The sequence below is a fragment of the Oryx dammah genome, unplaced genomic scaffold, assembly GCF_014754425.2.
Source record: "Oryx dammah isolate SB20612 unplaced genomic scaffold, SCBI_Odam_1.1 HiC_scaffold_13, whole genome shotgun sequence".
NCBI lineage: Eukaryota > Metazoa > Chordata > Mammalia > Artiodactyla > Bovidae > Oryx > Oryx dammah.
Window position 1 is genome coordinate 13,071,822 of NW_024070197.1, and position 25,539 is coordinate 13,097,360.

The window sequence follows — 25,539 nt, forward strand, 5'->3', positions numbered from 1 at the left end:
TAAATTCACCCATTCCAGTCCATTTTAGTTCACTGATTGCTAGAATGTTGACGTTCACTCTTGCCATCTCCTGTTTGACCACTTCCAATTTGCCTTGATTCATGGACCTGACATTCCAGGTTCCTATGCAATATTGCTCTTTACAGCATCGGACCTTGCTTCTATCACCAGTCATATCCACAACTGGGTATTGTTTTTGCTTTGGTTCCATCCCTTCATTCTTTCTGGAGTTATTTCTCCATTGATTTCCAGTAGCATACTGGGCACCTACTGACCCGAGGAGTTCCCCTTTCAGTATCCTATCTTTTTGCCTTTTCCTACTGTTCATGGGGTTCTCAAGGCAAGAATACTGAAGTTGTTTGCCATTCCCTTCTCCAGTGGACCACGTTGTGTCAGACCTTTCCACCATGACCCGCCCTTCTTGGGTGGCCCCACAGGGCATGGCTTAGTTTCATTGAGTTAGACAAGGCTGTGGTCCATGTGATCAGATTGGCTAGTTTTCTGTGATTATGGTTTCAGTGTGTCTGCCCTCTGATGCCCTTTTGCAAACCTACTGTCTTACTTGGGTTTCTCTTATCTTGGACATGGGGTATCTCTTCACGGCTGCTCCAGCAAAGTGCAGCTGCTGCTCCTTACCTTGGATGAGGGGTATCTCCTCACCGCCAGCCCTCCTGACCTTGAATGTGGAGTAGCTCCTCTTGGCCCTCCTGCTCCCGTGCAGCCACCGCTCCTTGGATGTGGGGTTGCTCTTCTTGGCTGCCTCCCCTGACCTCGGGCATGTGGTAGCTCCTCTCGGCTGCCACCCCTGACCTCGGATGTGGGGTAGCTCCTCTTGGCCACTCCTGTGCCGATGCAGCCTGGCACTCTTGGTCGCTGCCCCGACCTTGGGCAAGGGTTAGCTCCTCTTGGCTGTGCTTCTGCGCTCTGCATTGTAGGCAGAGTCTTTACCATCTGAGCCATCTTTCTTTATTGACTTCTTAAGGGACATTATCTTGTATGCTGCTGGCTTATGAAATTATTAAAATTCTCACAGTGAGCCTGTTAAATAAAATATTTGACAAAGACCGTCTCAGTCTCTAAGCTCAATTAGCCCCAAACAAAACACTGTCCCACTCCTACTTGCTTCTTAGAAAGAAAACATTTTGACCCCAAACTGAAACTGAAGCCCACTATGTGTTCTGCATCTTTACTCACGGGAGAAATGTACAGATCACTGCTCGTGGAGCCCCTTTGCCAGACAGACCCCCACCTGACCCTTTGGAGATGGACTGTTGGTGCCTGGCTGCTAATTGGCTTCTGCTAGGGGATCAACCAAATAGGAAAAGGAGTACGTTGCTGGGGTCCAGCCCCGGTGGATCCAGGGTGATTCGAAGGCAGGGGGACGGCGTCGGCATCTTTGGAAATAACTTATTTAATTACAGATAGAGAGGCATTAGAAGATTAGCAGAGAAAAAGAGGCCGAATAACTTGGTTCACATGGGATACCAATCACCACCTACGTAGGCCGCAGGCGTCTTCCCGTTCTCCCTAAGGAGAGGAGGCACTGAGGCCTCCCCGGTCCGATCTTAGAAGCCCAGGCAAAATTAATAGGCTTGGTGGGTACCCATGTACCAGATGGAAATTCAGCCAGAAAATAGTGAGAGGGAAAGGAGCTGAATAACTTGGTTTACGTGAGATACCAATAAAGTTCCAAGACAAGGAATTTGCACCATCTACGTTGGGCCGCCGGTGCCACTTGAATATCGGAAGTTGCCCCTCCTTGGGCTCCTTCTCGCGTGGACTTGAAAACCGGGGCAAATAAGTAGACTTGGAGGGCACTCACGCTCCAGATGGGAATTCAGCCAGAAAAACGGGGAGCAGAAAAGGACGACATGAGGGAATCAGTCTTTCCGGAAACTGATCCGATTTCTTTATTTTGGGGTTTGCTTATATACCTTTTGTTACACATAGGGATGAATACAGACCTTTATCAAAATCAGGTGCTTTACATAAATGAATAAAAAGAGGGTCTTAGGGATATTACATCATCTTCTGGCCATGAGTGAGACCTGCTGACATTCTATGATCCTTTCTTTCTGATAACCAAAAACCTTATTTCTTCCAAGGGTGTTTTTTCTTAAACCAGGCACCACCCTCCAGATAAAGTTGCATTCCTATAAGGTGAGGGTGTAGTGAGTTACAATCAAGAAAGGAATTTACTTAACCCAAGGTTAACATGATTAATCTTAAAGGTTAATACTTATTTTTCCTATATGTTTAAAAGTTAATACTTATTTCTCCTATATGTTAGTTATATTCACTATAAGGGCAGGGAACATGGAAATCTAGCAGCAAACATCAGCCCAACAAATGAAAATCCTTTCACCAATGCTCCCCTTAAGATCTATCTAGTCTTAAGATAGCGATAAGGTTACATTTTTACAACACAGGGATTTATAATAAAGTACAGTGATCTCTTACAAAAGAGAAAATCCATTAACTCAAAAAGTCTAGTATTGCTAACATCTAAAACTACTATAATTCCTTTTCTATATTTCAAATACATTGATTAATATATTCCTAGGTGCCTAAGGATATGGAGGCCTGGCGGCAATCATTGACTCAATGAGAAGAAAAAGCCCTATGCTAATTAAGACTCTCAAAATACTCCAAAACTCTCTGTGCTGTTTGTGGTTAAGAGGTAGTAAACAATCATGTGCAGGAGTATGGATAATCCTGTCACACAAGCTAGTCTGTCAGTAGAGAGGTTTGACCTGAGACATCCTTGTCCCACCCAGAGCAGGGAATTAGCAGCAATCATTGACACAACAAATGAAAAACCCTTCACCGATATAATTCCTAACCAACCCATTATACCGATAATTTCTAACTCCCAAAAGAATTTGCCTTTAGTAAGTCTAAAACATCTCTTGTGCCTCTCAGATTGGGAGGCTGTAAACAATTCCATGTGGCCGGACGAACCTATACAGGTGGGTTAGATAACCTTCAGAGGAGTTGTAAGCTGAAACACTCTTATCACGCCCAGGAATTTTAATTGCCTTGGAGCTGCACGTTTACTCCTTCTCCGAGAGAAACTGTTATGGGGGAGAGCCCCCCGTAAAGTCAGAGGCATAGGTGAGAGCATAAAACAGACTCTCGTTTTGGGGTTAGATGCTTGGGAACAGGGGGTTTCCTGAGGCTTGATCACGCCTTTGCGTATGCCAAGCCTCCTTCCTCATGACCTTTGCCATGGGCGGAGCTCCTCACGCTGGTTCCCGGCAGTACGTCAAGGCTGTATATTGTCACCCTGCTTATTTAACTTATATGCAGAGTACATCATGAGAAACGCTGGGCTGGAAGAAACACAGGCTGGAATCAAGATTGCCGGGAGAAATATCAATAACCTCAGATATGCAGATGACACCACCCTTATGGCAGAAAGTGAAGAAGAACTAAAAAGCCTCTTGATGAAAGTGAAAGTGGAGAGTGAAAAAGTTGGCTTAAATCTCAACATTCAGAAAACGAAGATCATGGCATCTGGTCCCATCACTTCATGGGAAATAGATGGGGAAACAGTGGAAACAGTGTCAGACTTTATTTTTGGGGGCTCCAAAATCACTGCACATGGTGATTGCAACCATGAAATTAAAAGACGCTTACTCCTTGGAAGAAAAGTTATGACCAACCTAGATAGCATATTGAAAAGCAGAGACATTATTTTGCCAACAAAGGTCCGTCTAGTCAAGGCTATAGTTTTTCCTGTGGTCATGTGTGGATGTGAGAGTTGGACTGTGAAGAGGGCTGAGCTCAGAAGAATTGATGCATTTGAACTGTGGTGTTGGAGAAGACTCTTGAGAGTCCCTTGGACTGCAAGGAGATCCAACCAGTCCATTCTGAAGGAGATCAGCCCTGGGATTTCTTTGGAAAGAATGATGCTAAAGCTGAAACTCCAGTACTCTGGCCACCTCATGCGAAGAGTTGACTCATTGGAAAAGACTCTGATGCTGGGAGGGATTGGGGGCAGGAGGAGAAGGGGACGACCAAGGATGAGATGGCTGGATGGCATCACTGACTCGGTGGACGAGAGTCTGAGTGAACTCCTGGAGTTGGTGATGGACAGGGAAGCCTGGTGTGCTGCGATTCATGGGGTCACAAAGAGTCGGACACGACTGAGTGAACTGAACTGAACTGAGAGGATCAACTGGAGAAGGTAATGGCAACCCACTCCAGTACTCTTGCCTGGAAAATCCCATGGCCAGAGGAGCCTGGTGGGCTGCAGTCCATGGGGTTGCTAAGAGCTGGACATGACTGAAGCGACTTAGCAACAGCAGCAGCAGGGGAGCAACTCCATGGCCTCAGGGGGATTGGCTTTGCTTCTCAGAAGTTGCTTATTATTTCCAATTAAGATCTCCTGCCTAAAGATGTCCTCCCACATCTAACGCTACGCTGAGAATGTGGTGCTTTGACATCCTGGGGAAATAAACAAGACTATGGCTGCTCTGCTCTCTCCCAGTCCACCTCCACCAGGCTCACTCTATCTGCTGGTCCCCCACCCCCAACCCCAGCCTCCCACCACCCTCCACCTCCTGCAACCCCACTGTTGGTGAGAAATCAACTTTGACACATGCTCAAGACTCAGAAATTTATGTCTAGCTTTTTCCACATGGGAGTCTGGGAGGAAGCCCTGGGGTGGGTGAAGGAGGGGGTTCTGAGTTCCCTCCTCTTAGTGCTCACACTGCAGTCTGGAAAGTATTAGACTCCAGGCTCTAGAGCCAGATAGGTATGGTTTGCTGCTGATTCAGTCATGACTTAGAAAAAGAGACTTAAATTGCTGAGCCTCAGTTTCCTCATCTGTGAAATGGGTATTGGATAGTACTAATCTGTGAATCTGTAAAATTGCTTTTGTTAATTAACTTCCAAGGACAAAAGGTGGAGAAGCATCATTCTCTAAAATCGACTCTCAGAGACTTGGACATTTGAAATCAAATTAATGAGAATGGGACATTCCATTTTTGCCTGAGGGGTCTAAATAACTCTGACCTGGAGACATAACCTCTAGCCCCAGCCCAGGTTCAGAGCTTCAGATAAGGGGTCTCCAGACTCAGTGTTACATACTGAGCTTAATGTCATAGCTTCCAAGGAAACGGGGTGCTGAGTTCCCTTCACAGCCCAGGCCTTATTGATACTCTTGCTCACAGCCCTGCTTTTCTTTGTCAATCAGTACACCAAATCAGCAATTCCCTGGTTGTCCAGTGGTTAGAACTGCACGCTCTCACTGCTTAAGGTATGGGTTCAGTCCCTGCTTGGCATGGAAAAAAAAAAGTATCATTTAAATTTCACCCACACACTACACTTCCCCACATCTAATATAACCCTAGGTCTTCTGCTTGGGGAGAGAGCGCAGAGGATTCGGAAGTCCTCTGCTGCAACATGAATAAATTTGAGTTGTCAAACTGTGGGAAACGTTCCCAGAGTCCTTATCAGATAAATTTGATCATGCCTCGTAATTTCGCTGCCAAGGCTGAAAGAGCTAACGCAGAGAAAGTGTTTAATAGATTTCTTGGCTCATGAATTGTTTTAACCACATTTTACAAGTTTTCTGTATTATGATGCATCTGGGGCCTTGCTGACCCTCCACAGCCTACAGATTTGGTTGATTCCTAGAGATAGCAAAAGGCTTGGCTGCTAGCAGGACTTTCATACACAAATTAACCAACCCAGAACTCGTGTCCCCAGCTGCTTTCTTTTTCTGGAATGCTCCTGTTGGGGCCCAATATCGCCCTTCATTACCCAAGGGCCAGGTATCAATCAACTAGGGACAGTCCCTTACCCCTCAGGGCCTACTGAAACGATTCAAACAAGCCAGTTTTAAGCTGACTTAACCCTGCTTCTCCGGTTCCTCCTGTATAAACCACAATAAAGGCTCTCACCCACCTCCCCACCCAGGCCTGAGACCATGGGGTGTTCTCTCATGGGGCCTTTCATGGCTTGGCTTATCCCCCTCATCTTGGGACCTGTGAGTCATCACCTATCTTTCTATTGACAGTTGATTCGTGATCTCTTGGCCTCACCACGCCTGAACAGAAATAAAATCTACATTCTAAAATGTCCTACCTGTGCTCACGAACCCATCAGTCAGCCCTGACTCCAGTCCAGCCCTAGCTTGTTCACATCTGCCCACCGACTCAGATGACACAGCCAGCAACTGTACCAAAGGGCATCCTCTGGTCACGTGCAGAGGGAAGCAGCTAGATTCCCAGGGCAGGAAGAGGAAGGCCAGGCAGGACTCTCTTGCTGATCCTTGCAGAACTGCCTGAGCCGAGTCTCCCAGGAGCCCCCTGGAGCCAGCTGGGCCTGCTTCTACCTTTTCCTGGAGGTTCATTCTGGGGTGAGCTTCAGGGCTGGCCATCTCTACAAGTTGAGCAGCAACTGTTGTGTTACCTGCATTTTCAGCTGGGAGAGAGGCCTGGAGAGCTTTCTGCTGATTCTCCAAGGAATCTTTAATCCTCCCTAGAAGGATTATGATGAGAACAATCTCATTTCAAACCTACCCCAGTGATGTGGTTTGAGAACCATGCTGACAGTTGCTTTTGGGGAGGAGAGTAGGTGGGGATGAGAGGAATCAAGGGCAGCATCTGTCCCTGGCAGGCTCTAGCTCATGCTCACGTGGGCGTCATCCTTCATGAGAATTTGAACTCTCTGCTTAGGTCCTGCATGCTTCTCTTCTAAATGCATGAGAAAATTTTTGGAGTGCGGTAAAACTGATGTGGCAAAATGTTAATCACTTATGAAATTGATGTAAAGGAATGTAGGTGTTCGTTGTACTGCTCTTACCTAATTAAAATTAGATAATTTAATTCATAGTTAATTAATAAATCAATTTGTAAAATTTAATTCCTAATTAAAAATTAGGTAGAGGGCTTCCCTGGGGGCTCAGAGGTAAAGAACCTGCCAATGCAAGAGACACAGGTTCAATTCCTGATCCAGGAAGATCCCACAGGCTGCAGAGCAACTAAGCCTGTGAGCCACAACTATTGAGCCTGTGCTCTGGAGCCCAGGAACTGCGACTGTTAAGCCCATGGACTGCAACGAGTCCATGGGAGTCCATGGAAGCCCGAGTACCCTAGAGCCTGTCTTCTGCAACAAGAGAAGCCACGGCAATGAGAAGCCTGTGCACTGCAACTAGGGAGTAGCCCCGGCTCAGCTCACCGCAACTAGAGAAAGCCCACACAGCAGTGAAGACCCAGCACAGCCAAAAATAAATAAATGAGCAATTTAAAATGAGGTAGAATTACAAAGAAAAGAACACATACAGTAAAACTAAAGGCAAATAAAACTTTCCCAAAGGAACAGGCCAGAGTTAGACCATCTTCTCTGTTCTCTTCCCTTGTCTGTCTTGGTTTAGGTTAATTCACAAAACCTCCATCTTCCCCTTTCAGGAAATCATTAAACCTGCCGCCTTCCCCAACCGTCACCACCTGCAGTCTCCCAAAAGTCTCCTGGCCTTCCCCAGGCTTGGAGCTTCAATATTTTCTACAGAGAAAAACACCAGTCTTAGATCTCAGTCCAAGATGTCAGCTCTGCCACTTTCTAGGTATATTTATTATATATTGCTGTGTAAACAAATTGCCCCCAAAGGTGGTGGTGGTTCAGTTGTTAAGTCCTGTCCGACTCTGCAACCCCATGAACTGCAGCACGGCAGCCTTCCCAAAGGTATGCGTGTCTGTGTGTGTGTGAGCTTAGTCACCCAGTCATGTCCAACTCTTTGTGACCCCATGGACTATAGTCTGCCAGGCTCCTCTGTCCATGGGATTCTCCAGGCTAGAGTACTGGAGTGTGTTGCCATTTCCTCCCCCAGGGGATCTTCCCAACCCAGGGGTCGAACCCAGGTCTCCCACATTGTGGGCAGATTCTTTACTGTCTGAGCCACCAGGGAAGCCCAAATATAGTGGCTTAAATAAGAAGCAGTGATATCACCCCTGTGGGAGTGGCATGGCTAGTTGCACCTGTGTGAAGGGTCCTAAACCAGAACCACCCCACGGAGCCCTTCCTCCATTCTTGACCCATAGAAGTTGGGAGAGAGAGTAATGTGGTTGTTTCAAGCTGCTCGATGTTGGGGTAATTTGTTTTGCATCAATAATAACTGGGGCACTAACCCAGGACGCCTTAAAGAAAAGAGGAAGGAGGAAGGGAGTGCATGCTAGGAGGCAACACATGTGAGAGGGCTCAGCCAGGCCTCAGAAGAGAAAGGAAAAAGAAACAATGTCAGAGCGTCATCAGTGCCCTGCACTGCCTCGCCTCTGTGCGGCTCTGTCCATCTTTCTCCTCCTTTCCTGCAGCTCTGCTTTCCCTGTCTCTCAGGGCCTGGCATGGAGAAAGCAGGCTTCCACCAGCTCCGTGTTTTTTTTTTTTTTTTTTTTTTTTTTAGTTTAATTTTATTTGGCCGAGCCATGGGATCTTAATTGCCCAACCAGGAATGGAACCCATCCCCGCTGCAGTGGAAGCATGGAGTCTTAACCACTAGACCGCCAGGGAAGTCCCCAGCTCCCGTTTCATAACTTCTCTTTGAGAGGCTGAGCCAGAATCTCTTGGTTTCAGCCCCAAATTCCCTGGGAAAGAGACTCTTGTCAGCCAGTGCCAGTCAGGTGTCCAGACTGGGATTCTGAAGTTGCACAGGGGTGCTCGCCCCTGCCCCAAGGTGGCATCTGGCCACTCCTCTCCCTGCCAGGCTGGAGATCTAGTTCAAAGCTGGAGGAAGGGGCACCAGGTGAGTTTGGAGTCCCCAGAAGCAGTGCCTGTGACCAGAATTCAAGGGCATGTGGTTGATTTGGCTGCGGGATCCCCGGAAGCACCTGTAGAGGGTGGGGAATTGGGAGGAAAGGGAGGCAACCCTAGGGGTACTGATGAGCAGGTGACTGCTGGGGACCTCTGAGAACCATAGCATGACATCCCCTCAGTCTCCTTCCTCTGGAGCAAGGTGGTGGTTATGGACCAAACCTTGCTCCCTGACCATGAAATTCATATGTTGAATCCCTCACCTTAAGGTGACTGTATTTGGGGATGGGGCCTCTTTACAGGTTCTCCTTTTACCGTTGGTCATGAATAAGTAACTAGTGGGGAGGTGCTTTGATACTGTATAAACCTCCTGTTCCTCATCACACATTCGCTTTTTGAGTGAATTAATTTATTAAAATCAGTATTTATATATCAATATGGACATGTGGCTTCCTGCTGATCCCTTACATTATAATCTGCTATCATGAATTACAGGTTGAGTTGTGTACCCTACCCCCCGATTTAAAATCTATTGAAGTCCTTACTCCCCAGGACTTCAGAATGTGACCTAATTTGAAAATGGGGTCATTAGTTAATATAAGGTCAGACTGAAGTAGGGTGGTCCCTACTCCAACATGACTGGTGTCCTTTTAAAGGGGAAATTTGGACAATGACCTATGGGGAGAATGCCATGTGAAAGTGAAAACAGAGATCAGGGTGATGTTTCTACAAGCCATGAAAGCAAAGATTGCCAGCAAGCCATCAGAAGCTGAGAGAGAGACAGGGGACAGATGTTCCCTCAGAGCCTCAGAAGGAGCCAGCCCTGCCAACACCTGGATCTTGGACTCCAGGCCCGTGAGACACATTCGTTTCTGTTGTTTGAGCGACTCTATGGCACTTGGTTAAATCAGCTGTAGAAATCAAACAAGTTACTATGATTTCTTTTGATGTCCCAGTTATCCCTTTTTAGGCCAGAGGACGTCAGGTGACTTCTGCATCCCCTTGACATGACCCCATCCTTCCTTGTGCACGTCTTTACTCTCTGGCATAATAAGATGTCTCAGACTCACCTTGAACTTTTGCTGCCCTGGCTTTCCCTGGTGGCTCAGATGGTGAAGAATCTGCCTGCAATACAGGTTCGATTCCTGGGTTGGGAAGATCCCCTGGAGGAGGGAATGGCTAACGCACTCCAGTATTCTTGCCTGGAGTATTCCATGGACAGATGCTACAGACCATGGGGTCGCAAAGAGTCAGATATGACTCCCCTCAAAATGAGTCCATTCTACAAAGATCCTTGGTTCTTGTTAGTGGTTAATGGTACTTCGAGGCAAATATCTCTGTGCTGAATACCGTTTAGTGCACACATACATTTATGTCACCTGTATCTCTTGACAACCTTTGGAGAACCTCAGGTTCACACTGATGCCTAATTCCAGCCTACAGCCACAGTGTCGTGCTGGCTTTCTCCTTTCCTGTTTCAGACCTCGCCACTTTGACAGTGAGGACCCTGCTGCTGTAATCGTGAATTCATTTACTTACTCAATGGACCCTGCTGCATGTTATGTGTGGCCTTCTCCCACGCCTACTCCCTGCCTCCACGTCTCCTTCACGCTGGGCAGACTCTGACTCCCTTCTCTGGGCCAGCTGGCCCTCCCAGCCCCTGCCTACGAACTCTGTCCCACCTAATGGCTTTTGTCCCAGAGTGTTCATGCAGAGGCAGGAAATGACCACTGTGGAATCGCCATGTCTACCAAGTGGAGTATCAGGACTCCAGGGGCACAAGTTGACCCGAAATCTGTCTGTTTTTTTTTTTTTCCCTTCCTTGTTCCTGTGGATAACTATAAGGACAATTCCTCCATGCCCTTTGGACACAAAATCAGGCAAAATGCAAATATTTCAGATCCTCTTGAGTAATAAAAGGCCCTGAAACTGCCTTTTGCCCCAAGAGCTGTCTCAGTTCAGTAATAAAATTATGCAGCACCGTTTCATGACAGCTCAGAACATTACCAAGATTCTTGCTTCCCCAAGGCAGCTTCAGACTTGGAAGCTGAGGACAGAACCAAAAGGGTGGGTCTGCTGTGCAATAGCTGCAGACAGCAGCCGCCTCAGTTGCGTCTGCAGCCGCTTGCCCTAAGGGACCTTGGAGACAGCCCTTTCTGGTGGACATTCATGACTGGCCTGCTGTCCCTGTTCTAGGCTCTAGACAGGTAGGTGCAGTGCCTTTGGAAACCCCCAGGGCATAGTGGCCGGTGTCCACATTGGGCAAGTCATAATGTCTGTCCGCACCAAGATGCAGAGCAAGGAGCATGTGATGGAGGCCCTCCACAGGGCCAAGTTTAAGTTCCCTGGCTGCCAGAAGATCCAAGACGTGAGGATTTACTAAGTTTAAGGTGGATGAATTTGGAAACATGGTATCAGAAAGGCGGCTCATCCGAGATGGTTAAATACATCCCTAACCATGGCCCTCTGGATAAACAGCAGATCCTGCACTCACGAGAACCTTGGCACTGCCCCCTCCTTACACATGCTCACCAGTAAATCCTCTTCCCTGTCAGAAAAAAAGAGCAAAAAGAACGGAATATTCTCCTCTATTTTCTCTGCTTGGGATGCTGACCCGCTCTCTCCTCACTCCCTCCCTCTTTAGAGCTGAGCCCTGGCATGCGCGCATGCTCAGTCGTGTCCGACTCTCTGCGACCCCACGGACTGTGGCCCTCCAGGCTTCTCTATCCATGGGCTTTCCCAGGCAAGAATACTGGAGTGGGCTGCCATTTCCTCCTCCAGGGGATCTTCCCGACCCAGGGAAGGAGACCAATGTTCCTGCATTGCAGGTGGATTTTTTTTTACTGGAAAGTTCTGGATGGCTGGGCCCAAGTGGGACAGGCTCTGGCACTACTGTTCTCCCCTCAGGGGGCACTGGAGCTGAACCCAGTCATCCAGCACCAGAACCCATGTGCCTGCGTCCACGTTATAAGCACAATGATAAACAATATGCCCGGTACTGTTCCAAGCATTCCATGTGTGCCTCGGGCTGGGTGCTCTGGAAAGCTGACATCAAGACTGAGTCAGTAGTGCAAGAGGTTTGGTAGGAAGACACACCTGTGACAGGAGAGAAGAGAGGGACACAGACCATGTGCTGACTTGACAAAATCCCAGCCAGCTGGGGAGGAGCTCTGGCGCCAAGACAGCCCCTTGAAGTCTTGCGTTGGGCAGAAATATGCAAGCTCCAGTGGCTCCACCAAGTTCAGTCGCTGAGGATGACCATCCCCCAAATAGCGTAAGTGCAGTTCAAACCTGAGACAGAGCCTTCACACAGAGACTTGGGCATGAATGTCCACAGCAGTGTCTGTCTGTTCATGCATTATTCATGACAGCCTCAACTGGAAATCACTCAAATGTCCATCAACAGATGAACAGAGAAACAAAATGTGGGCCATCCACACAGTGGAGACCTCTTGGCAACAAAACAGAATGAGCTCTTTTTTTTAAAAAAAAAAAGTTTTTTATGGAACTATAGTTGATTTGCAATGTGTTACTAATTTGTGCTCTACAGCAAAGTAATTCAGTTATATATATACACCTTTCGTGTTCTTTTGCTTTATGGTTTATTGCAGGATATTGAATATAGTTCCCTGTGCTAGACAGTAGGACATTCTTGTCTGTCCATTCTATATGTAACATTAATAGATTACATCTGCTGGTCCCAAACTTTCAATCCCTTCATCCCCAGTCCCCTTCCTCTTGGCAACCACAAGTCTTCTCTATGTCTGTGGGTCTGTTTCTGTTTCATAGATAAGTTCATTCGTGTCATATTTTAGAGTCCATATACAAGTGATATCGTATGGTATTTGTCTTTTTCTTTCCGACTTACTTCATTTAGTATGTTAATCTCTAGGACCATCCATGTTGCTGCAAATGGCATTATTTTATTCTTTTTTATGGCTGAGTAGTATTCTATTGTACACACACATATATATGTACATATATATATCACATCTTCTTATCCATTCTTCTGTTGATGGGCATTTAGTTTGCTTCCAAATCTTGGCTATTGAAAAAAGTGCTGCTGTGAACTTAAGGGTGCATGTATCTTTTCAAATTATAGTTTTGTTGGGATATATTCTCAACAGTGGGTTTGCAGTAACCCATAACTCTTATTTTTAGTCTTTTGAGGAACGTCCATACTGTTTTCCACAGTGGCTGCACCAATTTACATAAAACAGATCGAGCTCTTGATTCACAGAATAACTTGGATGAGTCTCAGATGCATGATGCTGAGCAAAATATGCTGGATAGGAAAGACCACATGACTTATGATTCCATTTCCATGAACTTTCTAGAAAAGAAACCCCAGAATATCCCTGACTGTGGCACCAGCTGGCTTCAGGGAGTTGTTCAGTTCAGTTGCTCAGTTTTGTCTGACTCTTTGTGACCCCAGGGACTGCAGCACTCCAGGCCTCCCTGGCCATCACCAACTCCTGGAATTTACTCAAACTCATGTCAGTTGAGTCGGTGATGCCATCCTACCGTCTCATCCTCTGTCATCTCCTTCTCCTGCCTTCAATCTTTCCCAGCATCAAATGAGTCAGTTTCAAATCAGTCAGGAAGTTGTATCTGGGACTTAAAACCAAAGAGTCTGGCGCCCTCTGGTGGCTGCCTTTCAGAGGCATAAAATCAGCGAGAACTTGCCAGTGAGAGGCTAATTAAGAATGTTAATATACACTACATGTACCGTATGTAATTATATGTTATAGTCGCACATCATATATATGGCAACATGAACTTGAGAAGACTCCGGAAAACGGTGAGGGACAGGGAAGCTTGGTGTGTTGCAGTCCACGGGGTCATGAAGAGTTGGACACCACTTGGTGACTGAACAACAACATATGACAAGACCCTGATGCTGGAAAAGACTGAAGGCAAAAGGAGAAGAGGGCGGCTGAGGATGCGATGGCTGGACAGCGTCACAGGCTCTGGACATGAGTTTGAGCAAACTCTGGGAGATAGTGAAGGACAGGGAAGCCTGGTGTGCTGCAGTCCATGGGGTCGCAAAGAGTCGGACACAACTTAGCAACTGAACAACACCAAAAATATGACAACAAACTCAAAGCCATACTGTGGGTCAGGCAGTGTTCCCACCCGAAGGAAAGTTAGTATTATCCCTCTTGTGTGTGAGAACAGATAATGAAACTGAGGGTCACAGGGGTCTAGCAACTGGAGATCACACAGCTTGTGGGGTGTGAAGTGGAATTTGAACCTGATCCATCTGAGTTCAGGGAAATGGAAAGAAGCCACACTGAGGGTGTGGGGGCCCTGGCTGCTCAGGTCTGTGAGACCAGCCCTGTCCCGTCTTTGATTTGGAGGCACCCTTTGGTCTCCTGATAAACCTCTTTTCATTTGGATGACTTCATGTTGGACTTTCCTGTCCTGTGAGGCCAGTAGGCATGGGCCTCCTCAGAGACCCCAAACCCTGACTTGCTTTGGGTGCCCATCTCTGGAGGTGGTTTGATTCGTTGAATGTGGGGTCCATCTGGTGGGGCAGTTTCCTCAGCCTCTTGGGAGTGGCTCTCCTCTCCCTCTCTTGTGGTCTCATGGGGCCTCCTTAGTCCACTGCCCATTGATACCTAGTTCATGTCTCATGACCAAGGGTGTGAAGTGGGGATGACCCACAACACAAGAGCTCTCAGCTTTTTCTGGAGGGGGACCCCTTCCCTCAGAAGGCCCAAGCAGCCTCGACTGGCACTAAGAGCCGGAAAAGTATCAAGATGTGTTAGTTGCTCAGTCAAGTCTGACTCTTTGTGACCCCATGGACCGTATCCCACCATACTTTTCTGTTCATGGAATATTCTGGGCAAGAATACTGGAGTGAGTAGCCATTCCCTTCTCCAGGGGATCTTCTTGATCCAGAGATCGAACCCTGGTCTCCTGCATTGCAGGCAGATTCTTTAGGGCTGTGCCTTAAAGCAGTCCTGGCTGGGTGTGACTGGTATCCTCCGTGACCTCAGGATTGTCACCGAACCAAACTTAGGTCTGCTTACCTGAGCACAGGAAAGCCAATCTCCTGACATCAGGTTGTGGTGAGAGAAAGTGCAGCATCTACAGCAGGCACCAAGCAAGGGGTATACCCAGCAAGGCAGCTAATGCTCAAAACACCCAAACTCTCCAGTGGCTTTCAGGGAAAGCTTTGCAAAGACAGGGTGAGGAAGAGGGGTGTGTGATCAGCTTGTGGACATTCTTCTGTCTGGTTGATGGGGAGGTAGTAGGGAGGTAGTTGGTGGGGGGGTCTTCCCAGGTTGGGGGATGCTTCCCTGGTGGTGCTAGTGCTAAAGAACCTGCCTGTCAATACAGGAGATTTAAGAGACAAGGGTTCAGTCCCTGGGTGGGGAAGATCCCTGGAGGAGGGCATGGCAACCCACTCCAGTATCCTTGCCTGGGGAATCCCATGGACCAGAGGAGCCTGGCGGGCCACAGTCCATGGGGTCACAAGGAGTCAGACACGACTGGAGCGACTGAGCACGCACGCACAAGATAATCGGGAGTCAGCATCAACAACCTTCTGGTTCCAAACGGTTTGGGGTCTCTGTCCTTGTGGTCAACATGAAGTTAGCTTCTTCGAGGATATGGCTCAGGTTATTATCTGTAGGCCTTGAGGAGGAACTAAAAGTCCTTGCCTTTGTTGAGTGGCTGTTGCTGCTGCTGCTGCGAAGTCACTTCAGTCGTGTCCGACTCTGAGTGTCCCCATGGACTGCAGCCTACCAGGCTCCGCTGCCCCTGGGATTCTCCAGGTAAGAACAGTGGAGTGGGTTGCCATTTCCTTCTCCAATGCATGAAAGTGAAAAGTCAAAGTGAAGTCGCTCAGTCGTGTCCGACTCTGAGCGACCCCATGGACTGCAGCCTACCAGGCTCCTCCACCAATGGGATTTTCCAGGCAAGAGCACTGGAGTGGGGTGCCATTGCCTTCTCTGTGTTAAGTGGCTAACCTGTTATTATTTTGTCTTGTTTGACAGTTTTCCTTTGTTTCCACACTTTTTCACATCTCTGATTAAATTTACTCTTTGGAACTTGAGGAAGACCTAGAAGGCTACAGTTTTTCTACACTTAAGAGGCAGGTGGAGGACTTCATAGGGGAGGGGTCCTGTTGCAGGAAGGCCCCATGGGGTCCTGCTTGGTGACAATCTGCCCTTTCTTTGATATTCCTCAATCTTGAGGGGGAACCAGTTCAGGAAAAGAAAGGGAAAGAAAGTTTATTTAGTTATTTGAATTGGAGGATAATTACTTTCTAACATTGTGATGGTTTCTGCCATACATCAGTATGAATCGGCCATAGGTAAACATGTGTCCCCTCTATCCTGAAACCCCTCGCAGGTCCCTCCCCATCCTATTCCTCCAGGTCATCACAGAGCACCGGCTCTGGGTGCCCTGCTCCATACATCAAACTCACGCTGGTTATCTATTTTACATGTGGTAATGTGTATGTTTCAATACTATTCTTTCAAATCATCCTACCCCCTCCTTTTCCCACGGAGTCCCGAAGTCTGTTCTTTATGTCTGTGTCTCCTTTCCTGCCCTGCACGCAGGATCGTCGGTACCATCTTTCTAGATTCCATATAAACGTGCCCTAATAAACGGCGTTTGTCTTTCTCTGTCTGTCTGACTGCACTCTGTATAATAGGCTCTAGGTTCATCCACCTCATTGGAACTGACCCCAGTGCATTCCTTTTTTTTATAGCTGACTAATATTCCATGCGAAAAATTAACTCATTGGAAAAGGCTCTGATGCTGGGAGGGATTGGGGGCAGGAGGAGAAGGGGACGACAGAGGATGAGATGGCTGGATGGGCATGAGTTTGAGTGAACTCCGGGACTTAGTGATGGACAGGGAGGCCTGGCATGCTGCAATTCGTGGGGTCACAAAGAGTCGGACACGACTGAGTGACTGAACTGAACTAAACTGAATATTCCGTTATGTACATGCACCACAACTTCCTTATCCATTCATCTGCTGATGGACATCTAGGTTGCTAAGAAAGGGAATAAAATTTTGAATAGACAGATGAATTATAAACTGGGCAGAGGAACTTGGTTTTAGGGGGACTTGGTTACAGGATTAATTCACACAGCTTGGGTGCATTCTTATCCCTTTCAGCTGAATGTAATAATACAAACATCTCCAGGAGGTGTTCTCAGAGCTTTGCCATCATCTCTCGGATGTTCCGTGGTGCCCTAGTGGACTTCCAGTGACTTCTAGGTACCTGTGGGCTATTTTCTGGACCCACAGAAGGTCACTCTGCCTGTCTGGGCCAGACTGGGAGTGCCAGGAAATTAACACCTTATGAGAATAGCCCTCCAGCAATAACTAAGAGAAACTGGAGCAAAAGTAGCACCCTTGCCCCTCAGGTGTGCTCTGGGCCCCTCCTCCCAGACTCTTCCTGTTGGTTTGCTCTCTGGTTACCTGCAGTGGCAGCTGGCAGAGTGACTACCCTTTATTATTTAATCTCCCTTCCCTATATCACCTCCCACCAGTGCACTCTTTCCTGGACTTCCCAAATTGACTGACTGGTTTCACTGTCATCTTCTGGGAGATTCTAAACTAAGAAAATAGCTGATACTTTTGAGCCCTTCTTGGTGCTGGGTCTGCTTCCAAGCTCGTATAATTTCATTTAATTTTTGAGACAACCTCAGAGCTGAGTACCACTGTCACCTTCATTTTAAGGATGGAGAAACTGAGGCACAGAAAGGCAACATCTATCCAGCTGCGCTCGGCTGAATAATGGCCCCCTAAACGTGTCCATGTCTTAGTCCCTTGAACCTGTGAGTATGTTACTTCACGCGGCAAAAGGGACTTTGCAGATATAATGAGGTCAAGGATCTCGAGTTGGAGAGATCATCCTGGTTTACGTGGATGGACCCATGTGATCACAAGAGTCCTTATAAGGGAAGCAGGAGGATCTGAGTCAGAGAGAGAGACATCACGATGACATAGAGGTCAGAGTGATGCGAGGAAGGAGCCATCAGCTAGTAGGTGGCCTCTTCTAGAATCTGGAAAAGGCAGTGAGATGGATTCCCTTCTAGCACCAGAAGGAATGCAGCCCTGCCAAGCCACTTAAATTTCTGACTTCCAGAACTGAAATAATACCCTGGCGTTCGTTTAAGTCATGATGTTTGTGGCAATTTGATACAGCAGCCACAGGAAACTAATACAGCAAGAGAACCAGTGGAAACTCCATGAGCTTTTATAACCTCACCAGGAAACTCGTGCGGCATCACTTGTGTCTTGGTAAAGCAGTCCTGAGCTGGCCTAGATTCCAGGGGAGGGGTCCTCACCTCTCTGTGGGAGTAGTGACAAAGAATTTGCAGCCATTTTAATATCTTAACAACCTCATGATAAAACTATATTGTAATCTCTTTTTTATCAGATGAGGAAATGGAGGCTCAGAGAGGTCTAGTAATTTACCCAAGATCACTCAGCTGGGAAGTGGTGAGCCAGAATTCAAACCCAGAGCCCATACATGAAAGCATTTCCAGTTTGCTCTCTGAATCAGTATGTTCAGAACCCTCTGCTTCCAGAAGCCAGGCTGTTGACACCTCTCACTTCCTTTTTAAAATTTTTATTTTATTATAGTTGATTTACAATGTTATGTTAATTTCTACTATACAGCAAAGTGATCCAGTCATATACATATGTATTTTTTCATATTCCTTTTCATTATGGTTTATCATGGGATATTGAATATAGTTCCCTTTGCTATACAGTGGGAGCTTATTTTTAATCCATTCTATATATAAACATTAGCATCTGTTAATCCCAAACTCCCAGCCCTCCCCTCCCCTCTCTCACTGCCTTTATTCCTTCCCTCCTAAGTGAATCTGGCCAGGTACTGATCACACATGATTCTGGAGTCAGTTCAGAGAGACCAACCTCAGTGCCACGTGTATTTAGAACTAACACTACAGCACAAAGACTTAAGAAAGCTAGTGGTGTATAATAAAGAGAATGTCAATCACCTATTCCAAACAGCAGAATAACTGGAGCAGACAGTACAGGATGTGAATGTAAGCTTGATTTTCTCTGGTAGATCACAGAGCACTGGGAGTAGGAAGCTGGAGGGGCACAGTTTTAGAAAGAAGACCCCACCAGAGGCATTTGTTGCGAAATATATGACAGCTGAAATGAAAAGCTCAGTACACGGACATCATAGAATGCACCCAATTCTAACCACTAGACTACCAGGAACTCCCTTGTCCTGCTATTTCATATCACTAGCTCTCAATTCAAAGTCCAGGGAGGGCAGGTCAGGTTGCCTTACCCCTGGTCATGTGTCTGTTTCCTGACTCCGAGGAGGATGGGAGAACAAGCATCCGACCTTTGAGGCTTCCACTGGAAAGACTAGAGATCGCTTCAAGAAAATTTGAGATGCCAAGGGAACATTTCATGCAAAGATGAACACAATAATGGACAGAAATGGCAACGACCTAACAGAAATGGAAGAGATAAAGAAGTGGCAAGAATATACAGAAAAACTGTACAAAAAAGATCTTAATGACCCTTATAACCAGGGTGGTGTGGTCACTCACCTAGAGCCGAACATCCTGGAGTGTGAGGTCAAGTGGGCCTTAGGAAGCATTAGTACAAACAAAGCTAGTGAAGGTGATGGAATTCCAGCCGAGCTATTTCGAATTAAAGGATGATGCTGTTGAAGTATTGAACTCAATATGCCAGCAAATTTGGAAAACTCAGCAGTGGCCACAGGACTGGAAAAAGTCAGTTTTCATTACAATCCCTAAAAAAGGCAATGCCAAAGAATGTTCAAACTACTGTACAATTGTATTCATTTCACGTGCAAGCAAGTAGTGCTCAAAATCCCTCAAGCTAGGCTTCACCAGTATGTGAACTGAGGACTTGGGTCAGCCATTTTTTTTGGGGGGGTGGGTAACTTTTAGTGGAGAATAGGATTAGGGACCAAGATCAGGGTGTACTCATTACTACTGGAGTGTCTTTGTTTCTAGGACATTTCAGGGAACAGAACAAGGCTTCCCCGGTGGCTTAGTCAGTAAAGAATCTGCCCATAATGCAGGAGACCTGGGTTCAAGCCCTGGGTCAAGAAGATTCCCTGGAGAAGGAAATAGCAACCCCCTCCAGTACTCTTGCCTGGAAAATCCCATTGAGAGAGGAGCCTGGCAAGCTCCACGGGGTCGGAAGAGTCGGACCTGACTTGGTGACTATGTACGCATGTACATACACGTATACACACCTATATGCATACATCGTATATAAGTACACTTATGCATACATAGACACAAAATGACATATATTTTCAAAATCATGAATTTACACCAATACCGCAAATTCTAGGTTCCTTCTTAACTACCTCCATTCCATAATTGTGTGCCTCTTCTTTCACAGTGAGAGTGCTGGCTCCTAACAACATGAGCACAGTTACTTGCACGTGTGCATGCCCAGTCTCTTCAGTCATATCTGACTCATTGCAGCTCTGTGGACTGTAGCCCGCCACGCTCCCCTGTACGTGGGATTCTCCAGGCAAGTAATGAGTAATGAGTACTGGACTGGTTGTGCCATACCCTCCTCTAGGGGATCTTCCTGACCCGGGGATTGAACTTACATCTCTCTGTGTCTCCTGCATTGCAGGCGGGTTCTTTACTCACTGAGCCACCTGGGAAGCCCAACACATTTACTTATTTGCTCAATATAACAATTTCCTCATAATAATGCATCTAAACTATTTTTTAATTGCTTAACCTATACCACTACAAGAAAATCCTACTGAAAAGGGTTCTGAACTTATTTGCAATTCTCCTGCCAAAAAGGGAGCATATATATAGTCAAATAGTATGTTTACAAATTACTTGGGTTATCTCTCCTCACACCTTCCTCCCTTCCTTTCCCTTCAGTATAACTTTGATATTCATTTGAAGTGCAAATAGGTTTATTTGCTTTAGTTTGCTTTTCAGTTTTCGTTCCCTTTTCCAACTCTTAATGATTTAATTTAATCTCTTGAATACGTAGAGTAGTAATGTGATTCCAGTAGTCAACAGGACACCTAAAGATGTACTCAGAGAACTGTCTCTCACTCCCAAATCTCTTCCATCCTTGTGGGCAACCAGCTCCATTGTTTTCTGGTTTACCCTTCCTATCTTTTTGTAAAAATAAGCAGATATGTATATGCTTTCTCATTATCTCTGTTTTCTTATACAACAGATAGCATATTGTGAATGCTGTTTGTACTTTGCTTTTTTTTTTTAACTTTACAGACTATCTGGGAAATCACCCCATGTCAGTTCATAGAGCTCTTCCTCATTTTTACAAAATAGCTGCATGGTACTCCCTTGTCTCTAGGTGCCACATGTATTCAACTGCTATCCTATGCTTGGGCATTTAGGTACTTTCCAATATTTTTCAATGGCAAACAGTGTTGGAACAAATATCCTGTGCACATGTGTTTTCACAGTGTTGGAAATATTTCTTCAGGCTAACTTCCTAGGAGTAGGATTGCTGGTTTGAAAAGTTAAAGCAGAATAACAAGCATTGATGAGGATGTGGAGAAAAGGGAACCCTTGTCACTCTTGGTGGCAATGTAGATTGGTACAGCCATTGCGGAAAATAATATGGAGGTTCCTTAAAAAATTAAAAGTAGAACTACCATTTGTTGTTCAATCGCTCAGTCATGTCCAACTATTATTTGCGACCACATGTACTGCAGCACGCCAGGCTTCCCTGTCCTACAGTGTCTCCCGGAGTCTGCTTAAACTCATGTTCATTGAGTCAGTGATGCCATCCAACCATTTCATCCTCTGTTGCCCCTTTCTCCTCTTGCCCTTAATATTTCCCAGCATCATCAGAGTCTTTGCCAATAAGTTGGTTCTTCACATCAGGTGGCCAAAGTATTGGAGCTTCAGTTTCAGCGTTAGTCTTTCCGATAAACATTCAGGGTTGATTTCCTTTAGGATTGTCTGGTTTGATTTCTTTGCTGTCCAAGGGGCTCTCAAAAGTCTTCTCCATCACCATAATTCAAAAGCATCAGTTCTTTGGTGCTCAGCCTTCCTTATGGTCCAACTGTCACTCCTGGACATGACTACTGGAAACCTTTGTTGGCAAAGTGATGTCTCTAGTTTTTAATACAGTGCCTAGGTTTGCTATAGCTTTCTTTCCAAGGAGCAAGCATCTTTTAATTTCATGGCTGCAATCACCCTCTGCAATGATTTTGGAGCCCAAGTAAAGAAAATCTGTTACTGTTTCCACTTTACCCCTTTCTGTTTGGCATGAAGTGGTGGGACTGGATGTCACAGTCTTAGTTTTTTGAATGTTGACTTTCAAGCCAGCTTTTTCACTCTGCTCATTCGTCCTCATCAAGAGGCTCTTTAGTTCTTCTTCACTTTCTGCCATTGGAGTGGTATCATCTGCATATCTGAGGTTGTTGATATTTCTCCCAGCAATCTTGATTCCAGCTTGTGCTTCCTCCAGCCCAGCGTTTCTCATGATGTACTCTGCATTTAAGTTAAATAAGCAGGGTGACAATATACAGCTTTGTCATATTCTTTCCCCCAATTTTGAACCAGTCCATTGTTCCATGTCCGATTCTAATGGTTGCTTCTTGAGCTGCATACAGGTTTCTCAGGAGACAGATAAAGTGGTCTGGTATGCCGGTTGTTTGTTTCTACATCTTCACATTTCCCAATCATTAACTCTTTTTAAAAAAAGTTTTAAAAAATATTTATTTATTTGGCTGCTTTAGATATTAGTTGCAGTGCACAGTCCTCTCTGATTGTGGTGCAAGGACTTAGTTGCCCCGAGGCATGTGGGATCTTAGTTCCCTGACCAGGGATTGAAACTGTGTGCCCTGCATTGGAAGGCAGATTCTTAACCACTGGACTACAAGGGAAGTCCCCTAATCATTAACTCTTGAGTCAGCCTTTTACTTCAAAAGACACGGACACAGAGGCTTGTGTACAGTTTCAACTATTTCCTCTTCCTCAATGGGATGGTGGATTTATGGGTAGGATGGAAGGAAGGAAGTGTTCACTATTGACTGGATAGGTGTATGAACAGCTGAGTGGGTGGGTAAACAGATGAACTTATGGACAGGTGTATGGACAGGTGATTGGGTGGACAGATTATTAATTAGAAGAATCATTGACTGAATTCTACCCAGGCATTCTGTCCCTAAGCCTATGACCTGTCAGGACTCAACATTTCTACCTCTTCCTAATCTTCCTGCAGAGACACTTCCCCAGCCCAATGTCACAGTCAACACCTCAGCCCCAGGAGCATGTGGAATCCATCAGCCTGCACAGCTTGAACCCAGAGAGCACTGTGGCCATCCAGTGGTACACCCGGGGCCAGAAGCTCTTCACTGGGGGCCACAGGGAGCTGTCCTCAGACCATAGCACACTGTCTCTATGGAACATCACAGGAATGACTTGGGCTTCTACCAGTGTGAGAGCTGCAACTCAGCCACCAGCAGCATCAGCAACCCTATTCTTATCAAAGTCATGTGTGAGTTGAGGGCCTTGCTAAAAGGTGGGTGGGGACACCACAAGAGTGTGGCTGAGGGGTAAAGCAGGGGTTGAAATCCAGCTGGTTCTGTTGGCCAAGCTGGTGGTGTCTGCCCTAAGGCAGGGGGCTTGTATTATTTGCATAAATGCCTCATATTAGTTGAGGACCCTGTTTGAGTCTCTCCAGGCCAGAGATGCTCCATCCCACTGTGAGACATGTTACCAGCTTCTTGGGAGCAGATGGTCCATCTGAGCACTTGGAAAAGGCTTGCAAACCCCATTTGCAGGACATGAAACCCTAGCTCCGCCAGCAACGTACAACTCCACTGGGTGGGAGACTAGGTCACGGATCTCTTTTCAGCACCCAAGTAGGTTCTCAGTAAATATGTGTTAAATGGATGAAATTTTACATTTTTTAATTAATTTATTTATTTTTGACTGTGCTGGGTCTTCACTGCCATGTGCTGGCTTTCTCTAGCTGCAGTGAGCAGGGGTGTGTTGCAGTATTTGGGCTTCTCATTGTGGTGGAGAGCAGAGCGCAGGCTCTAGGCACATACACTTCGTTAGTTATAGTACACAGGCTCAGTAGTTGCAGCTTGCAGGTCCCAGAGCATGAGCTCGGTAGTCATGGCACATGGATTTAGTTGCCTCACAGCATGTGGAATCTTCCTGGACCAGGCATTAACCTGTGTCCCCTGCATTGGCAGGCAGACACTTATCCACTGTGCCACCAGGGAAATCCCAGATGAATTTTTTTTAATGGCTTATTTATTCTAGGATCAAGGAAGATCTCTGTGTGCGACTTAAGAGGTGGAGTACTTTATGGGGATTTCAAGATCTGAGGTCTCATGCTAAGAGTGAGGGGCTGGAAATTGGGCTGGCTGTATGAGTTGATGACTGAGAACATAGTCTGCGATGTTAGGGAAACTTGAAGTTGCATCCCAGTCACTAACCTTGGGCATATGTGTTAATTTCTCTAAATTTCTAGCTCTTCATCTGAAAAATGGTGCTACTAATATTTTCTCAGGGACCTTGTGAGAATTAAATGCATGGTAATTTATGAAAGCCTGGCATGCTGCAATCCATGGGATCAAAAGAGTTGGACATGATTGAGCAATTGAACTGAACTGAGTTTATGCAATAGGCTTCCCTGGTGGCTCAGTGGTAAAAAAAAAAAAAAAATATATATATATATATATATCCACCTGCAATGTAGGAGATGCAGGTTCGATCCTGGATTGGGAAGTTCCCCTGCAGAAGGGAATGGCTATCCACTCCAGTGTTCTTGCCTGGAGAATTCCATGGACAGAGAGAGGAATCTGGTGGGCTACAATCCATGGAGTCACAGAGTTGGACGCGACTGAATGACTAACACTAGCTAGCTAAGACATACCACAAGCATCAGGAGACTAATGTGGTCCAAACCAGTCATCTCCCCCAACCTACTTCTTCTCTATTCTGGATGTATCTGCTGTTCTAATGGCCCTGAGATTAATCCTGGCCCTGGTCTTCCATATAAAAATCACATAAAGCACAAAGGTCTCGGGCTTCCTCCCAGTGCCTCGTATGTATGAGCTCATTTACTCCTCCCACTTCATTGGGAGGTGCCTCCTACGGTACCTCCACTTTATAGATGGAGAGAGCGGACTTCACAGAGGTGAAGTGACCTGCCAAGGCCACCCAGCTAGTGAATGGTGAGGCTGGCATTGGAACTGGGAACCCTGGCTCGAGCTTCTGTCTTGCATGCTCTTGGGAAGCCGTGCTCATCACTCCTTCCCACAGCGGCCACCTTAGTCCAAACTGCACAGGTGGCATGTCTCGTCCGGACACCTACAATAACCTCTTCTTTACTGGTATTCCTTTTCTGTGGTGCCATCCTTCCACACTACCTACATCAACTCTGCAGCCAGAGTGAGCTTTTGAAAGTGCAAGTTGGGGGACTTTCCTGATGGTGCACAGTTAAGACTGTGCGTTGCTACTGCAAGGGGCGCAGGGTCAATCCCTGGTTGGGGAACTAAAGATCCCACTCGATACCTGGTGCAGCCAAAAAAGAAAAGTGCCAGTCAGTGGCCTTGCCCTCCCATTGCTCTTAGAACAGATTCAGAACACTCAGGTGACTTCCAGCACCTGATGTGATCTGATTCTGCAGGCCTTGGCAGCCTGTGCCTCCACTCTGGCTTCTGCTCCCAAACTCCTCTGACTGGAGCCCTCTTCTTGGCCCATCTTGTCACTTCTCATCTCTGTCACTCCCCTGCAAATAGGTCCAGTCCAGGCTCAA

The 25,539-nt window shown here is 46.5% G+C and overlaps 1 pseudogene; it reads left to right on the forward strand.

Moving 5' to 3' along the window:
* Nucleotides 1–10,786: 10,786 nt before the first annotated feature.
* Nucleotides 10,787–10,906, forward strand: LOC120873401 (annotated as a pseudogene).
* Nucleotides 10,907–25,539: the final 14,633 nt, after the last annotated feature.